Source organism: Micropterus dolomieu, linkage group LG01, assembly GCF_021292245.1.
Source record: "Micropterus dolomieu isolate WLL.071019.BEF.003 ecotype Adirondacks linkage group LG01, ASM2129224v1, whole genome shotgun sequence".
NCBI lineage: Eukaryota > Metazoa > Chordata > Actinopteri > Centrarchiformes > Centrarchidae > Micropterus > Micropterus dolomieu.
The window spans coordinates 38975273-38990364 of record NC_060150.1 but is presented as its reverse complement, the minus strand read 5'-3'; the positions used below and the strand labels follow the sequence as shown (position 1 = coordinate 38990364).

The window sequence follows — 15092 nt, the reverse complement described above, 5'->3', positions numbered from 1 at the left end:
AATGCTGCTGTGAGGTAGAAGAGCGTGCCACCCTCACGTCTGGAGTGTGTCTGTCTGGACTGATTTTGTAATAAAAAAACATCCTCTTCATCCATCCTGACCGGCTGCTAGAGAGGATGGCTTGTTGTCATTCAGACTGACAGACAACGCCCCCCGCATCCGACCACAGAAGTGGCAGGCCACCCAGAAGGAACTCCAAGAGAGCACACCATCAGCCTTTAGACTCGTTCCTTTTTCAGAATCAGAATCAGATTTATTCACCAGGTATGTGTACACATAAGAGGAATTTGACTCTGGATTGTACATTGCTCACGATGTGCTTACTTATACAATAATACAATAATAAAATCAGACACAGGATACAGTATAGAGAACACATATATAGCATATACAGTCTATGATATATACACACTATAAACAAAAACAATATAGACAGATTGAGACAATAGTGCAATGAGCAGAGTGCTCAAAGGATGCTGGAGTAAAATTATTATTACCATTATTATTATTATTACTATGTACATACCGGAGGTGGATGTGATATACAGGTACACATACACATACATGCATACATGTACACATGTACACAGTGTGATGTACACATGTACACAGTGCAAAGGGTGCTGGAATAAATAAGTATTAATAAGTATTATGTGCAGGTGTTATGTACATAGGATTTGGTATACAGTATATATACAATATGACAACAGTATGAACAGCTCTGTAATATAGAATGATGAATAAATGATAAGTGGTAACCAGTAAACAGGTGGCTGATTAGAGGCAGAGTTACTGGGTTATTGCACAGGAATTGTTCCTGACACCATGAGGCAGAAATCCGCTGTTCACCAGAGTGATGGCTTGTGGGAAGAAACTGTTCGTTTTGGCGCAGAGTGCTTTGTAGCGCCTACCAGAAGGGAGAAGCTAGAACAGGTTGTGTCCGGGGTGAGACGGATCTGCATTGATGTTTTTGTGTTGTATTTTGTATCTTTTTGTATTTTGTCGTTGCTGATTTTAGAGGCCCGTCAGCATTTGGAAGCAAAGTCTATAATTCTGTTATCAAACATTCTGCTCTCACTCTCAAACATGAATGATTGTGCTGAGCAATTCATGCAAGTAATCATAGATGTTTTTTTCCATTCTGAAGTTTCTACTTTCTGAACAATGCATATTTTGTTCAAAATATCCTTCTCTACATTTTTATTGATTGTAATACTACTTCACTGGCACTGGGTGAAATAATAGGGTTGCTACAAGCTACAGCTACAAGATTATATAACCACAAACTACATGTGGCATCCACTTTTTTCCTATTCACATTTTCAAAATTTGCATAATGTGTAACTGAATTACTTCTAACCTGACAACACACAGACCAGCATCATATTCACATTTTACAGCCCTCCATCTTCTCTCTAAGCCACGGTTAAATGATAGAGCTTCTTATTACAAAGCAATCCTGAAATCACACAGCGGCTCACTCCACGATGACCATAATGTTATACCGACATTACCCACAAGCGACACCACAGCAGAAACCGCCGGCTCAGATTTAAAATGTCAGCACACAGCAGTTCTGTTGGAGGAGACACGTTCAAAGAACACAAGAGGTGCTTTGACGTGTCTTCTGTCCATTTGGCGGCGTTAGCGACAGGATATGGCTGACATGGTGATGAGTTTGGCTGATGTGGGCATGGTCTGTAAAACAACTGTCCCATAAAGGCTTTTCCCAACCAGCTTTCTGTCAAGGATCCCAAGAGTCTGCACAGCTCGTTAAAGGCCTTCCTGGTTTTATCTGGCAGCATCTCAGCAGAACAGGAACTGTAGTTCACTACATTTACATTTCAGACACTTGTTTTAGGACGCTGGAGTGCGACAGGAGACTGAGCTTGAAATTCAATCTAGCATTACCACAACTGTATAATGAACTAGAGCTGGCCTCTTCTGCTGATGGATATTTTTGGTTGTAGACATATGAAGAACATTGTAAAGGGAGATGAGGGATCGGGATCATTCTGTCACTGCTTATCAGTCTCGATCAATTATGATGGGAATTCAAATCAATTCACATTTGCCTAATTTGCAGCTGAGACACCTGTCGCCCAGCGAGCAATCCACAAAACACACTTATCTCTAAACATTTTTAAACCGTTAACAAGACACACACTATGAACGGATTATTCTTGAGGTGAATGTGGGGTTTTGTCTTAGTCATTTCACTACAGTCTGAGTTCTCTGGGAAAATGGATCTAGTGCCCATTATCAGTAATGCATCTTTATGCAAATCTTATTGAATTGTTCTGCATTACTCAGCTTTGGAGGTTGCAACTTGTTCTGAAACATCCTTCTTCTCTATAAGGGGATTGAGGGTGATCACTTTGCATGCAGGAATACAGTACACTGCACCTTCCTTACCACAACCAGGATGTTGTGTTATGGCAGGTATATATAGGACACAGGGTGAGTCATTCCTGCAAACAAGACAGGAAAAGGTAGATTTTAATGTCTCAAATACCATTTTGTGGTTTATTATCCCAGCTGGAAAATGTCACGTTATTTATTTTATTTCTGGTTTGCTCCGACTGGCGACATTCAGCTGTTTGTTTTTCTTTGAAGTGCTTGCCAGTCCTCCGTTGGCACTGGGGGTCTTTGTAGTGGTTTTCACATTTTGACTGGCACCTGAAGCAACCAGCAGCAGGCCTGATCGGGGAAGGTCACATGAAGTTTTCAAGAAGACAGAAACTCAGATCCACATCCTTGCAAATGAGAGTCGACTGCAGGAAGTTTCTGGATCCCTGAAAACGCTGACCGAAGGAGAATAAGACTCACGTTCAAATGCTGTATGGTTACATTGTGCTGCACTTTGTGATCATTTCTCACATGGCTGCTGACTGAAGACAAACAGCCCTTGATTCTTATTTTTCAGTGGATAAAGTGTTTCTTTTGTTTTTCTTGTCCTACTCTCCTGCATTCTCACTTTGAACTCACTACTTCTTTCTGCTGACAGTGTTGTGTTTCCTTCATAGTTGAGCGTAGGCAGGCTATCAAATTCTGGATGCTAATGTGATGATTAGCCAGTGGGCCACACACACACACAAGAGGAACACAAAACAAACACAAAAGCACACTAACTTACTACAGAGAGCTGAGATGCTTGGGGTGCTTAAGGTCCAATGTTTTGATTTGTAACTAAAACCCAAGTCACTCCGAGGGCCCCAAATCCCTTAGCTGAGTAAGTCCATTCCCGCGCCCCACTCTATTGTTAATGAAGTTTTCTGGAAAGTTGACCTGTTTGCGTAAGTGCAGCGGGCGGTGAGTCTGTGCAGAGCCGAGCGGGGGCCTCTGGGCTCGTGGGAGGGGGCAGGGCTGCGGGGCAGGAGAGGCTGCGGACGCTGCCGCAGCCTGCGTTCCTGTCTGACCGCAGCTCATCTGAAAACCATTTTGAAGTGTTTATTTCTCTGCCTTTACTATCAGTTGGTAGGACGTCATTATGGTAGGATGAGGAGTGGGCAGTCTGGCCAGCTTTCTGTCTTGAGATTCTGTCTGTTCAAGGATCTGGCTCCCTGGCAAGAAAAAAATACCTGTAATCTTTTATATTTCCTCATGACACAACTAGAAAAGACGATTTATATATGACCTTTATACAGTGATTAATCCTGAACTTATTTTCCTGATATAGCAGCACAACCTGAATGAGCAACTAGTACAAAATCATGTATTACTACAATATGGCAGTTTAAGAAATACACAACCAACATTTATACATTTTGTAGGTTTTGTTCTTACATTAAATCCTTGTGCAACAAAAATGTTTTACATCGATAGTTAGTTTCTAGTTTGTTAAGTACCAGCTTGTCAATAATGAAAACCATTCATGCATAACAATGAGTTCAACATGTAAATGTTAATTGTAGCACATAAACCTTTTTGTGTTCCGCCCCATCCAGGCTGTGATTGGTGGTGAAAAGATGCATTGACAAAAGGCACTGATGAGGTTTCTCTTAGTTCCCTGTATTCCCGGCAAAATCGTAGGATGCTTTCTCTTCTCTCTTCTTTTAGTGTGTCACAAAAACGATCAGCACCTGGTGGGGTAGAATTTTACTTTCAAAGCTCTGTTGTGTCTTATCTGACTCTGTTTGTGTTCTCTTTGTGCCTTTCAGAGCCAGGCTTTGTAAGGTTTATGTGATGTTATGTAGACTAGCTGTCGACAGACAAAAGTAGGCAGGCGAGAGTGGGAACAGGTGAGCTTAAAGTGCCGCCTGGGTAATACAGTTTATATAGGGCCATTTTGAGTCGCCCAAAGAACCTGATATAGAGAGGGCAGAAACGAGTACCGGCCGCTTGTCAGACATGCTGATGAGCAAGGAAAAGTAAAAGGAAGAAAGGGTAAAAAGACCTTAGTTCATTGTTTTTCTGCGAGATCCCAGGATGCATTTTCTTCTCTTTTTTTGTGTGTGTCACACACGATCAGCACATGGCAGGGTAAGATTTTGTGAAAAAGCTTTCATAAAGCCCCTGTACACCACTAAACGGCAGACAGACAAAGTTAATTGTCTTGCTAGTGAACATTGTGTAGTCATTAGCAGCTAAAGAGCAAAATATTTCCCTCAGGAGTTGGTGGAGACCAAAACAGAGCTAAAAAATAAAGGTGAAAGCTACATTTTGGACATGGCTGTTAAATGGCTGTTGAATGTTGCTCCATGTCTGAATAAGCTGTAACACATTCAACGTAACAACTTTATAAGCTGATTATGTCATCATTTACAGCTGCCCTCAAGTGACAAATCAACTAATGGAGTTATATAACTAATGTTCAGAAACAGGACCACGACTCTCTCTCACTAATTCGACCACCTGCGCTTCATTCAATTCCTCCAATCCAACTACCCGTGCTTCACTCATTTCATTGCTCCGGTTTCTTCCCACCATCAAAGACATGCACGCTAAAATCCATAATCCATAAACAGGATCCACGGGGGGGGGGGGTGTTCATAAGCAAGCCGCTTATCAAGAAACGCCCCCACACTGAGGCTTGACCCCCGGGTTCATAGCCACTCCTGCCACCAAACCCTTAAAAGCCTCCTTCATCCTTCCGTTCTTGACCCCTTCATCCCTCTCCCCTCAACCCCTCCATCATAAATACACCACCTGAATAAACTACCTTTTCATACCTCACATTGGTGTGGACTTTGTTAGTGAAACGTGGCTTTAAACATGCTCTGCATTTGTTTTGTAGGCTCAGACATGTAATTGTGTCGCACAAACTCATCTCATTCATTGACATTCACTGAGATTTTCTGCTTCTTTCCAAACTGTACATTTAGTGTTTATGCACTCAGTAAGCCAAAATACAACTATGTATTATCAAACACCCATATTTTCCACTTCTTGGTTCTTCCCTTTTTAATATGTGTCTAATGACCCCATAAACCTGTCACTGGATCAGAGCAGATGAATTAGCTCTTTACATGGAGAAAGTTGTGCCTCGCTCCCCCACAGCGAGGCGGCAGACACTTGGAGCCTGGGAGAGCTGCTGGATGCTGCAATCTTGGTTGCCTCACAATTTGACAATGCCTTTTGTTGGATGTGAGACAGAGCTCAGTGATGCCTTTCCTGTCAGAAAAGCACCAAGTTTTTTCTCTTCATGATGTGGACAATCCAGCCCATGTCAGAGTCCCTTGATTCTAGTACTGACTTTTATAGTTCATCCATCACTGCTTTCTTTCCACCTCTTAAATCATTTCACTGTCCCACTCTTCCTGGTATTTCCTCTCAGAATTCATCCTTCTTGTGGCTCGCCTTGCCCTGCCTGACTTCGCTCCTCTCTCCACTCTCCTCCACCCCTCCTACATTCACTTATAACCATGAGCATCATGCCCGCCTGTCTCATGTGATGCAGGCGTATGGTTTCCATCACATGTAATAAAGGAGATGGAGCCTAAATCAGGCCACACATGGAGCTGGGGTGGTGTCGGTTTCCTGCAAGGCCCCCGAGCCGTCCCATGAACTCAGAACCCCTTGGCCCCAATTCTGCACTTCCTCTGATTGCGTCATTGGCACATACAGACTTGAGGGGAGCGCAGTGGGCATGCTGTAGGATGGAGAATATTCTCCAAGCTTTAAAACAGTGAGTTATTAGTAACCATGCAGCCAGGACCTCCGCTGTGAGAAAGCTTTTGTGCATTGGCTGTGTGTTCAGCGTGTCCACACAGCACCTCGCTCTATACATGTTCCTTTAGAGGAAAATCCGCCCAGAAGTACACTTACAAGAGCTGTTAGTTATGTAATTTTTCATTTCTGTGTCTATGTATTTTTTGTTTGGATGTTCCAGACTTTTGTATGAAGAGATCAAAATCACTTTTTCTTTGCCGGGAAATCTCCTCAATCCCTACAACAAGTCACAGCAAGTTTACTTCTGATGCGTTCTAGGAAACTTGGCAGTAAGAAATCACCACTGATGGAAGAAGTATTAAAATCATTTACTTTAGTAAAAGTAGTAATTGTTCCACAGTATAAATATACTCCTTTACGAGTAAAAGTACATTAGTATCAGCCGCAAAATGTAGTTAAAGTATCAAAAGTAAAAGTACTCAAAATGCAGAGTGGCTACTGTCAGTGTTATAGTATTATATTATGGGGTCAGAATAATTGCTTTATTATTATGTAAGTGGTACTTTAATATTGTCATTGGTCAAAGTGGAGCAAACTGTAACTGTTGTTTTGCATGTAAAAGTAACTATAGCTCATAGATTAAATGTATGTGAAGTGAAGAGTACAATGTTTCTCTTTGAAAAGTAGTGAAGTAGAAGTACAAAGTTGCATATCTCAACTCAAGTAGAGTACCTCAAAATTGTACTTACATACAGTACTTGAGTGAATGTACTTAGCTTATTTTCACCACTTGGGAAAGGACTATTTCTTTAAAATCAAAGCAGTGATGAGAAGCTTCTGAAAGTCCCTGATTTATGTTCACCAACACTGAATGTCATGCACCAGTACACTCGTTTACGCATACTGTAGAAGCACATGATGCAGTGCAGGCCACCTCACCGTGCCACTGAGAAAGCTGAGCTGCGTATGAGTCATTGAGCCATCATCTCCCTCCTGACTGTAAAACATCTTGGCTTAGATTACAGTGCATCAGAGATCTTGTAAAACTTCTTGTTTGTTTCTGTTTAAGTAATGAAGGACAGGTGGCTTGAAAGATAAGCGCTTTAAAAAAAAACACACAATTGGAAACAAACAACTACAGTTTTGTCATTAAGTCTTTGTGATGTAACGAGGTTGTAAAGATGCATTTACTCAACCACTCGACTTGATACAGTTTTGAGGCATAGAAACTTTAAGCCACTGTAGAATTTTTATGTGATTATAGCATCTTTTAAATTATTCTGAGGGAATACGTTTTAGTTTAAAGAAAAAGGAGACAGTTAAGGATGAAAACTGGAGCAGTTTACGTGTCTCCCGCAGTGCTTTTTTATATACTACCACTAGGGGGCACCAGTGTCAGTAATTGTTAAAGCAACAACAAGTGGCTTTAGGTATTTCCGTTTTTGTACTTTTTGCTACTCAACATTTTATCTTGCAGCTTTTATTACTAGTTATCTTGCAGGTTAAGATTTTGGATTCTAAAATGTATAAATGTCACTCAGACAAAAATGTTCTAGTTTTTTCCCCCTGTTCCCTACTGTGTTGGTTGCTATATGAGCCAGGTCCCATCTGAGCGCTGATTGCGCCCCCACACTGCCCCAAAATATATATATAATAGATATAATATATATGTTTTGCAGATAAAGAATCTTGCATTTTTATTTCTTGCAACAAATAAGTATGTAATTTAGACAGTGACCAGCAAAAGTTGTACTGAACGCAGACCGAAGACGAAAGATCCGGCTCTCGGAAAGGAACGAAGCCATAAGATCCGGCTTATTCGAAGAGTCGTAATTCCCGTCACTACTTAAAGTCAGCGTTGGTTTATTTTAACCCTGACTGCAGTCGTACCTAACCTCAACCGCGTGTTTATTATTGTAAACATGGTGATGAAGGTCCCCTAACTTTAAAAAAGTACTTAACCCAGACCAGATCTTTCCCTAAACCAGTTGTTCTCAAAGTGGGGGGCCGTCCCCTCGGGTGGGACATAGAAGTGTGGATGTTTTGCTGACATGAAGTTGCATGAATATGATCTATCTGTAGCATGGCTATCTTGCTAATCTGAATAATTTGTTTACTTTAATCGCCTGTATTGTTAATGATTGAAAAAAAATAAAATCCAGTTTTGCTGAGTTGGGGGAGTGGGGGCATGAACTTTTTTTCAGCTTATGAAGGGGAGCGTGACAGAAAAAGTTTGAGAACCACTGCCCTAAACCAAACCAGTCATATTTGTGCCTAAATGTAACCATATGCACAGCGTTGTCGCATCATAAAACTAATTTACTTTTGAAACAGCGATGATGTCAATTGTGGCGTAATATCAGAAAGCGCTGTGTCATTCAGGAGGGATTTCATTTGGATGCCTTGTTCTTTCTACCTCTTTTTCTTTCTGTCCTGTCCCTGTTGATCCTTCTTTGCTCATTTCTTTCCCTTTTTCCAATTCTTTCTCTCATTTAACTTCCTTCTTTACTTCTTTCTGTCCTTTCCTTAACAGTGAGTAACAGTTTAGCTCTAGCACTGTGTAGTTTTCTATACAGGACTTTCAGGAGTATTATCCCATTCTTAGATACTTTAACTTAAGTCAAGTTTTGAGAACTCCTCCACCGCTGTAGTTTGTCTTGAACTCCTCTCTTTGTCTGGTGCCAGGTAAAATTCACTGATTCCCCTCTTGGAGTAATCTGCACTGTGGTTCCTGGAAAGAGGTTGAGTGTGTGTGTTAGGCAAGACAGGGATCCAAATTACGGTTTGTGTGACCTCAGCTCACAGATTTGTGTTCTCATCCGTTACTATAGCGTCCCTTCTGCTATTTACAGTAAATAAACATTGTCTTTTAATGAGCGAAGCCCATGTACCGGCCATGCTTTGCTGTGGACATTGTTTTGGCAGATCAGGGGCAAATTAATGGCCATGTTGTCATGAAAAAGATGATATTTGGGTAATCCATTGTTTCAGGAAGTCAGGCTGGTTAAAAACACAGGCTTAATTGTCACTAGGTGCACACTGTCCGGATGGTCTTTCAAAAATAGAGGTTTTGCAGGAACAATGGGTGACTGTATCCAGCCAAAACACACAATGACAAGAGAATATATTCACATCTGAAAACCCACTTCTCTTTGTCTTTGGAGCATCATTCTTATTTTGCTTTGAGCAGCTAAAGTCTTGTTTTCAGCTTGTGGTCTCAGCATCCTGGACGATGGTTATTTTTGCGGTTGTGGTCGGTCAGATCCGACTGTGTCTGACTGCGAAGGGGAAAGATGACGAATCAGTGTACGATTTAATGATGAGCAGCCAAACTGAAGGAAAGTCTCTGATGTTAAACTGTGAACAAGGAGGTCAGTGTTTCGCGTATGTTTTTCCACAGCCTGCCTCAAGTTATTTTCTTCCTAATTTTTTTAAATTTAATATAAGAACTGTGTCACTCTAGAAGCTGCTTTTTTTAACTGAAGCAATTATACATGTAGCCAAACTTCATACGCTACAGACCTCAAGATATTTTATCCATGTGTTAGGATTTGTGCATCTGGGCGCTGTTAGTGTGATAGATATTTGAGAAGGTGTGAAAGACATTTGTCCTGACTGTTTCATATGCATCTGGCCCTTTGTCTTGTAAACAGACAGGGAATATGGAGCGATGCCATATCCCAGATGTGGTGCTTAATGATGATGTTTGATTTTCTAATTTGATTTCATTTGGAATCAACACCTATTTGAGTTCCTTTAATATATTTCCCAATATCAATTTTTATGCATAATTTAAGCCTTCTGGATTCAGCTTTTCTTAGCATTTAAATTTTGTTCATCATTGAAACACAAACTGCGTCAAATTTAGCTTGAAATAACTTCATATTCCTGCTACAGCAAAATCCGATGTAAGCATGGTTTTGATCATTTACAGGTTAAAAGACTCCTAGTCATCTAATTTCAAACTGGGCTAAACTTGGTTGAAAAGTGAGTTTTGTATACGTCAACAGTAACATATAATCATTGTTTTAAAAGGATTTCAATCATTACCTTTCGACATGTAATTAGGAGGTGCTTCACAATGAATTATAGTCATTTAAATGCCGTTAAAGTTAAAGTTAAAGTAAAAGTTGCTAGTTACTTACTCCTTAAAACAAGTAATAATATTACTTTACTTATTACTGTGTGTTAAAAATAACTAGTTACGTTAATCCATTACGTTACTAAATTACTTTCATTAACCCCCCACCACCACCACCATCACCAAAAAGTGATGTCACCGGTTGAATTATAAAAATAAAGCCAATTCCGACTATTGAACTATTCTGTTATTCTGCACATTTATAAGTGTGTTTACAAAGCATACTTTCACACTACATTCTCTCCTGGCTAGTGCATACATCATTGGCAGTAGTGGTCGGAGTTTCTTTCTACTTTCTTTCTACTTTTCTTTCTACTAGTTTTACGTTGCTGTGATTCAATAAATTAGATGTAGAATTGTTTGGTGTTTAAAGCTTTTTGCTGGTTACACAAAGTTTGCAACAGACAACAATGTTCTTTGCATCTTAGAATGTGACACATAATGGCAATATTTACAGCTGTCGAAAAAACGCCTCGGGCAGTCGTGCATTCACGTCAAGGACAACAAAACGGTGTTCTGGTAACGATGTTTTGTTGTTGTTGTTTTGTTGGTGTAACGCAGCGTTACTTGGATTAGTAACTGTAATTATATTACTGAGTAACGCGTTACTGCCCAACACTGTTGGTCACTGACAGTAAGCAGAATAACTAGGCTAACTATTGAAGCTCAATAATTTTTTGGTACTGACCAAAATGTCTCCAGAAAGCAAGTACCGAAAGCTGGCATCAAATGTTTGCTACGGTTCACACCTTTCTATACGTTCTCTTTGATCAAACAATATTTGATTTAATTATTAATTTAAGGTTAAACCTGCAGTGGGGAACTTTTGTCTCCCCCTTCTGGCAGTGAGGGTGACTACTCAAACACCATTGATGCATGCTCATGATGTATGCCAACAGAAATAAAAAGACATTTCTACGCTTTCAAGACAATAATCTATTATTTAGGTAGAGTAAATGTTATAGCTACACAGCCTACTCCAAATATTTTATGACAACAGTAACGTGACACCATTTCTGCCCTCAGTACCTTCTTTTCTCTCTTGCTGTCTAACAAAGAAAAGCTACACCAATGGTTGTATGTGTTTGTCCCCACCGTCGATCGCTTTCTTTTTTCTTTTTTTTTTTCCTGTAATCCTTCCTCTGAACCCAGAGTTACTTTTTTATCTGGAGCATCAGAAACCTTTCTTGGATGCAGGCTCTGTCATACTCCTAGTTGCTATAGCTGATTCCAGAGCCTTGTAGAGAGAGAGAGTGAGAGAGAGAGAGAGAGAGAGAGAGTTTAGGTCATCTCCATTCAATTTTAATTCAAGTGGATTTATTGGCATGACTGCATACACTATAATGTTGCCAAAGCATTTTAACACAAACTACACAATCATACTAAACAAAATAAACAATAAATTATTCTCAATAATAAAAACAATAAAAACCTTCTCTCCATTAGACCTTTTTATTTGCAGCAATGGCTGATCGTGGCGCTCTCTAAGTGGCTCTGGTATGCTCTCCATTCAGCTCTGGCAAATCAATCATTGCGGGTTGATGTGCAGCACATAACTACCGGTGCACCAGCACAGGAATGTAACCACAGAGATTTAAAAACTGTGGTATACGGCGAAATACAGAGAGATTTACCTGGCGGTCATAGGCTTAATCAACATTGTATGAACTTGTTTGGAAAGGGCTTCCATGTAACAGACTTTCATTTAAATGGAAAAGCCCTGCACTACAGCTTTAAGACTTTGTTAATTTGGCCAAAGTGCATGCATGGCTGTTTCTGTTTAGGAAACATGTAACATTAAATAGAAAGAGGAAAGAGAGAAAGAGAAACTCATTCTCAAAGTAAGGTATGGTAAAAAAAACAAAACATTTTTTAACTTGCACAACACAAGCCAGTCAAATATAATCTGAAGTTGGTTCTGTACAATAAATGAATTTGCTGACAGCTTCTTAATGGGAAGCTAAGAAGCCCTGATATCTTCACTTATGCTGATGACATACATGTGTATATAGACATTACAAGGAGCAATCTGAAAGGGACAGGAAAAACAGATGATTGGCACAAAAAAACACCAATATTATCCTAAAGCCCACACAGCAGTCCAGTCCAGCATCTGTCTCTTTTCCTTATTTGTCCTGCTCATCCAGAAAGAGACCCACTGGGAAATGAACAGCAAGCAGGTTGAGGCCCCTGATGGAGCCTCAGACTGGTGTGTCGACACTCTGGAGGTGAAAAGATTACAGCTGCTCCATCTGATGTCTGTCCTCTCTGTGTGCTCAGAGAGGAGCTGGAGGAGCTGTGAAACTCTCTCCTTTGTTGTTGTGTTGTCGGCCATGTGTTTTGTGTTATGCCAGGTGTCCTCCCTATTTGACAGCCAACTAAAAATTCTCCACATATCCACCAAGCATCTGAAGCTCATCAGTCAAGTGTGCACTGAAATGGAAAAGCCTTCTGCCTGTGTAATAGTTTATACCCTTACAAAGTGTTTTGGTATCATGTCAGCGCAGCAGATTTGTAAACACTGTCAATGTGTTTGGTTTGGAGCAGCAAATTGGAGCAGCAAATTTGATTACTGTGAACTGATGAACTGATATGATTGCTTTATTGTGGAAGCATGCATGATCTGACACTTCAAACATGTCAGGAGTTATGAATGATTCAGAAATGCAATCATTTATCATGGCTGTATTCCCAGAGAGCACTTCTCTGCTTACAGTTGAACCAGTGGCGAGGGAAGACTTTGGTAACTACTGATGTTTCATACACAGCTGTGTTTGTAAGCCATGGCCGTGCTTAGTAACTGGCTCCACACGCAGAGCTGGAGCTGGGCTCTTTAAAGACAAATGGCTTTCAGGCTTATACACTTCTTAATACATTTTAAGGAGCCCATTGGGGCATTTTACATGATTTGGACATCCCTAACCCATCAGCCATGCTTTGGGGCGCTAAAAGCTTAGGTCATTCTCAAGTATTGGTACAATACATAAGCACAATACTCCACAAAGATGTTTTTCTCCTTTTTCCGCAAGTTTTGTTCTCTATATCTCCTCCTTTGTTAAAAAAACAAATCTGCACATAATAACCTGCTTGCTTTGAAGATTTTGGTGAAAAATCACAAAAGGTCAGGAATGGTTGATTTTGTGAAAATGTAATTTGATGACATTTATAGACTTTTTACATTGTCATTCTTGGGGACACATGTTCGAAGTAGAGCTGGGCGCTAGGGCCAAGATGAGTGGGGGTTATAACCACCAGTAAGCCTACAGTATTTAACACTGCATAAATTAGTTTAGCAGCTAGCAGACTTTTCCTTGACTCATAGCTTAACAAATTACATTATTCATTTTTTCTTACTCACCTGGTTAAGCCACTGCATCTCCCGACAGAACATAATGGTTTAATTTAAAACAATCTTGATACCAATTCCTTAGACTATTTTTTTATTTCTAAAATACCTCAAACCTAGTTGGGCATTTCTGTACTGCAATTTCTTGTAACTTATCGGCCGACATATATGCCAATGTATATGTAATAATATCGGCCAATACAGGTCCTGGCTGATTGGTAATTTTTGGAAACAGTGCAGCTTTAGGCAGATGAAGTTAAGTGGGTCTGTAGTTTGGTCTGTGAGGCCGTGATGTCATTTGAGTTGACAAACAATCAAAACCTTGGAAGCATTACATTCAAAACTCAGTTTTTGCATTACTTGACCATGCTCTTTACGGTAAATCTCATGTTCTGTCAGGTTGGTTGGGCGCTGAGGAGAAGACTGAGTGTTTAACTGAAGTCTAATACTCGGTGGTCATTAACAATCCCTTCACACCCATAACAACGAGTCAAGTTGTTAACTTTGGCATCTAAACTCCCGTTGAGACCCTGACGAGTCAATCAGCGCTGCATTTTTGTTATGCAGTTTAACTAAATGTGTTGTGAAATCTTTGGCACTAAATGGTCCCTGCTCTTTACAGGTTGATGAATAATGATTGTGTGATTGACTGGCTTTCAGAGGGTGCACTCTTTGTGTCGTTGAATAAGAGCTATTCCTTCATTTTGCAAATGAGAAGTGAGTTTTCATTCCAGGTACATGAAAATCAGAACCCCCCCCCCCCCACACACACACACACACACACACACACACTCAGACTCACACTATGTAACCGCAACCTTTCCACATACACACACAGACACACACTTCCTAAATTTAAATGAAATGCAGCTGTGTTCCCGTCAGCACAGTGGATCTCACCACTCATCTGTCATGACAGATATCATCGGAAAGAAATATTCCACAAGTGTCCCAGCTAGCTAAGGCCTTTTAGTTTGACTCCAAAGTCAACTGACACAGCAAGAAGAGAACTGAAAGGTGCAGATTCACAAAGAGGCACTATTTTAATTGTTTTTATTTTTTGCACAAAAGTACATTAAATATGGTTTAATGGTTTACTTTCAGAGGTTATTGTGTAATACTCAAGTGTGGTTATGCTTAACTGAGACATCGACTGAAAAAAGAGGAAGTTTGCTGAGTGAAGGCTGAGTTCAGGAAAATAAGCATGTTGCATGTGTAAACAAGTCGGTGGGGGGGATTGTTTATGTGTCCCCTGCCCCTTCACCACCCGGGCCCTACGGGAACTGCTGGACCCTTTAATGTAGACTCCAGGGCTGTTTGTCCAGATGTGGGACTCCTGGACATGGAGAGTCCCTAGCTAACACCAATTCTGCCCATGTGTCCTTTTTAGACCTTACTGCTCCAGAAGAATGTACAATAGGCAGAATAACGTATTCAATCATGTCGTATTCTTCATTCTTTTTACACAGGGATCCAGGAGGGCACCCAGTGCAC

The 15092-nt window shown here is 40.5% G+C and overlaps 1 protein-coding gene and 1 long non-coding RNA gene across 2 annotated transcripts in view; one reads left to right on the top strand and one right to left on the bottom strand.

The window, feature by feature from the left end:
- The window catches only part of LOC123969154 (collectin-12-like), a 39906-nt gene that overhangs the window by 14855 nt on the left and 9959 nt on the right, over positions 1 to 15092 (top strand). The window lies entirely within an intron of this gene.
- Positions 3436 to 7146, bottom strand: LOC123969217. The gene is made up of 3 exons (XR_006824688.1): positions 7016 to 7146; positions 3924 to 4082; positions 3436 to 3563 (listed from the first exon to the last, which is right to left on the bottom strand). It is a non-coding gene; the product is annotated as an uncharacterized LOC123969217 (long non-coding RNA).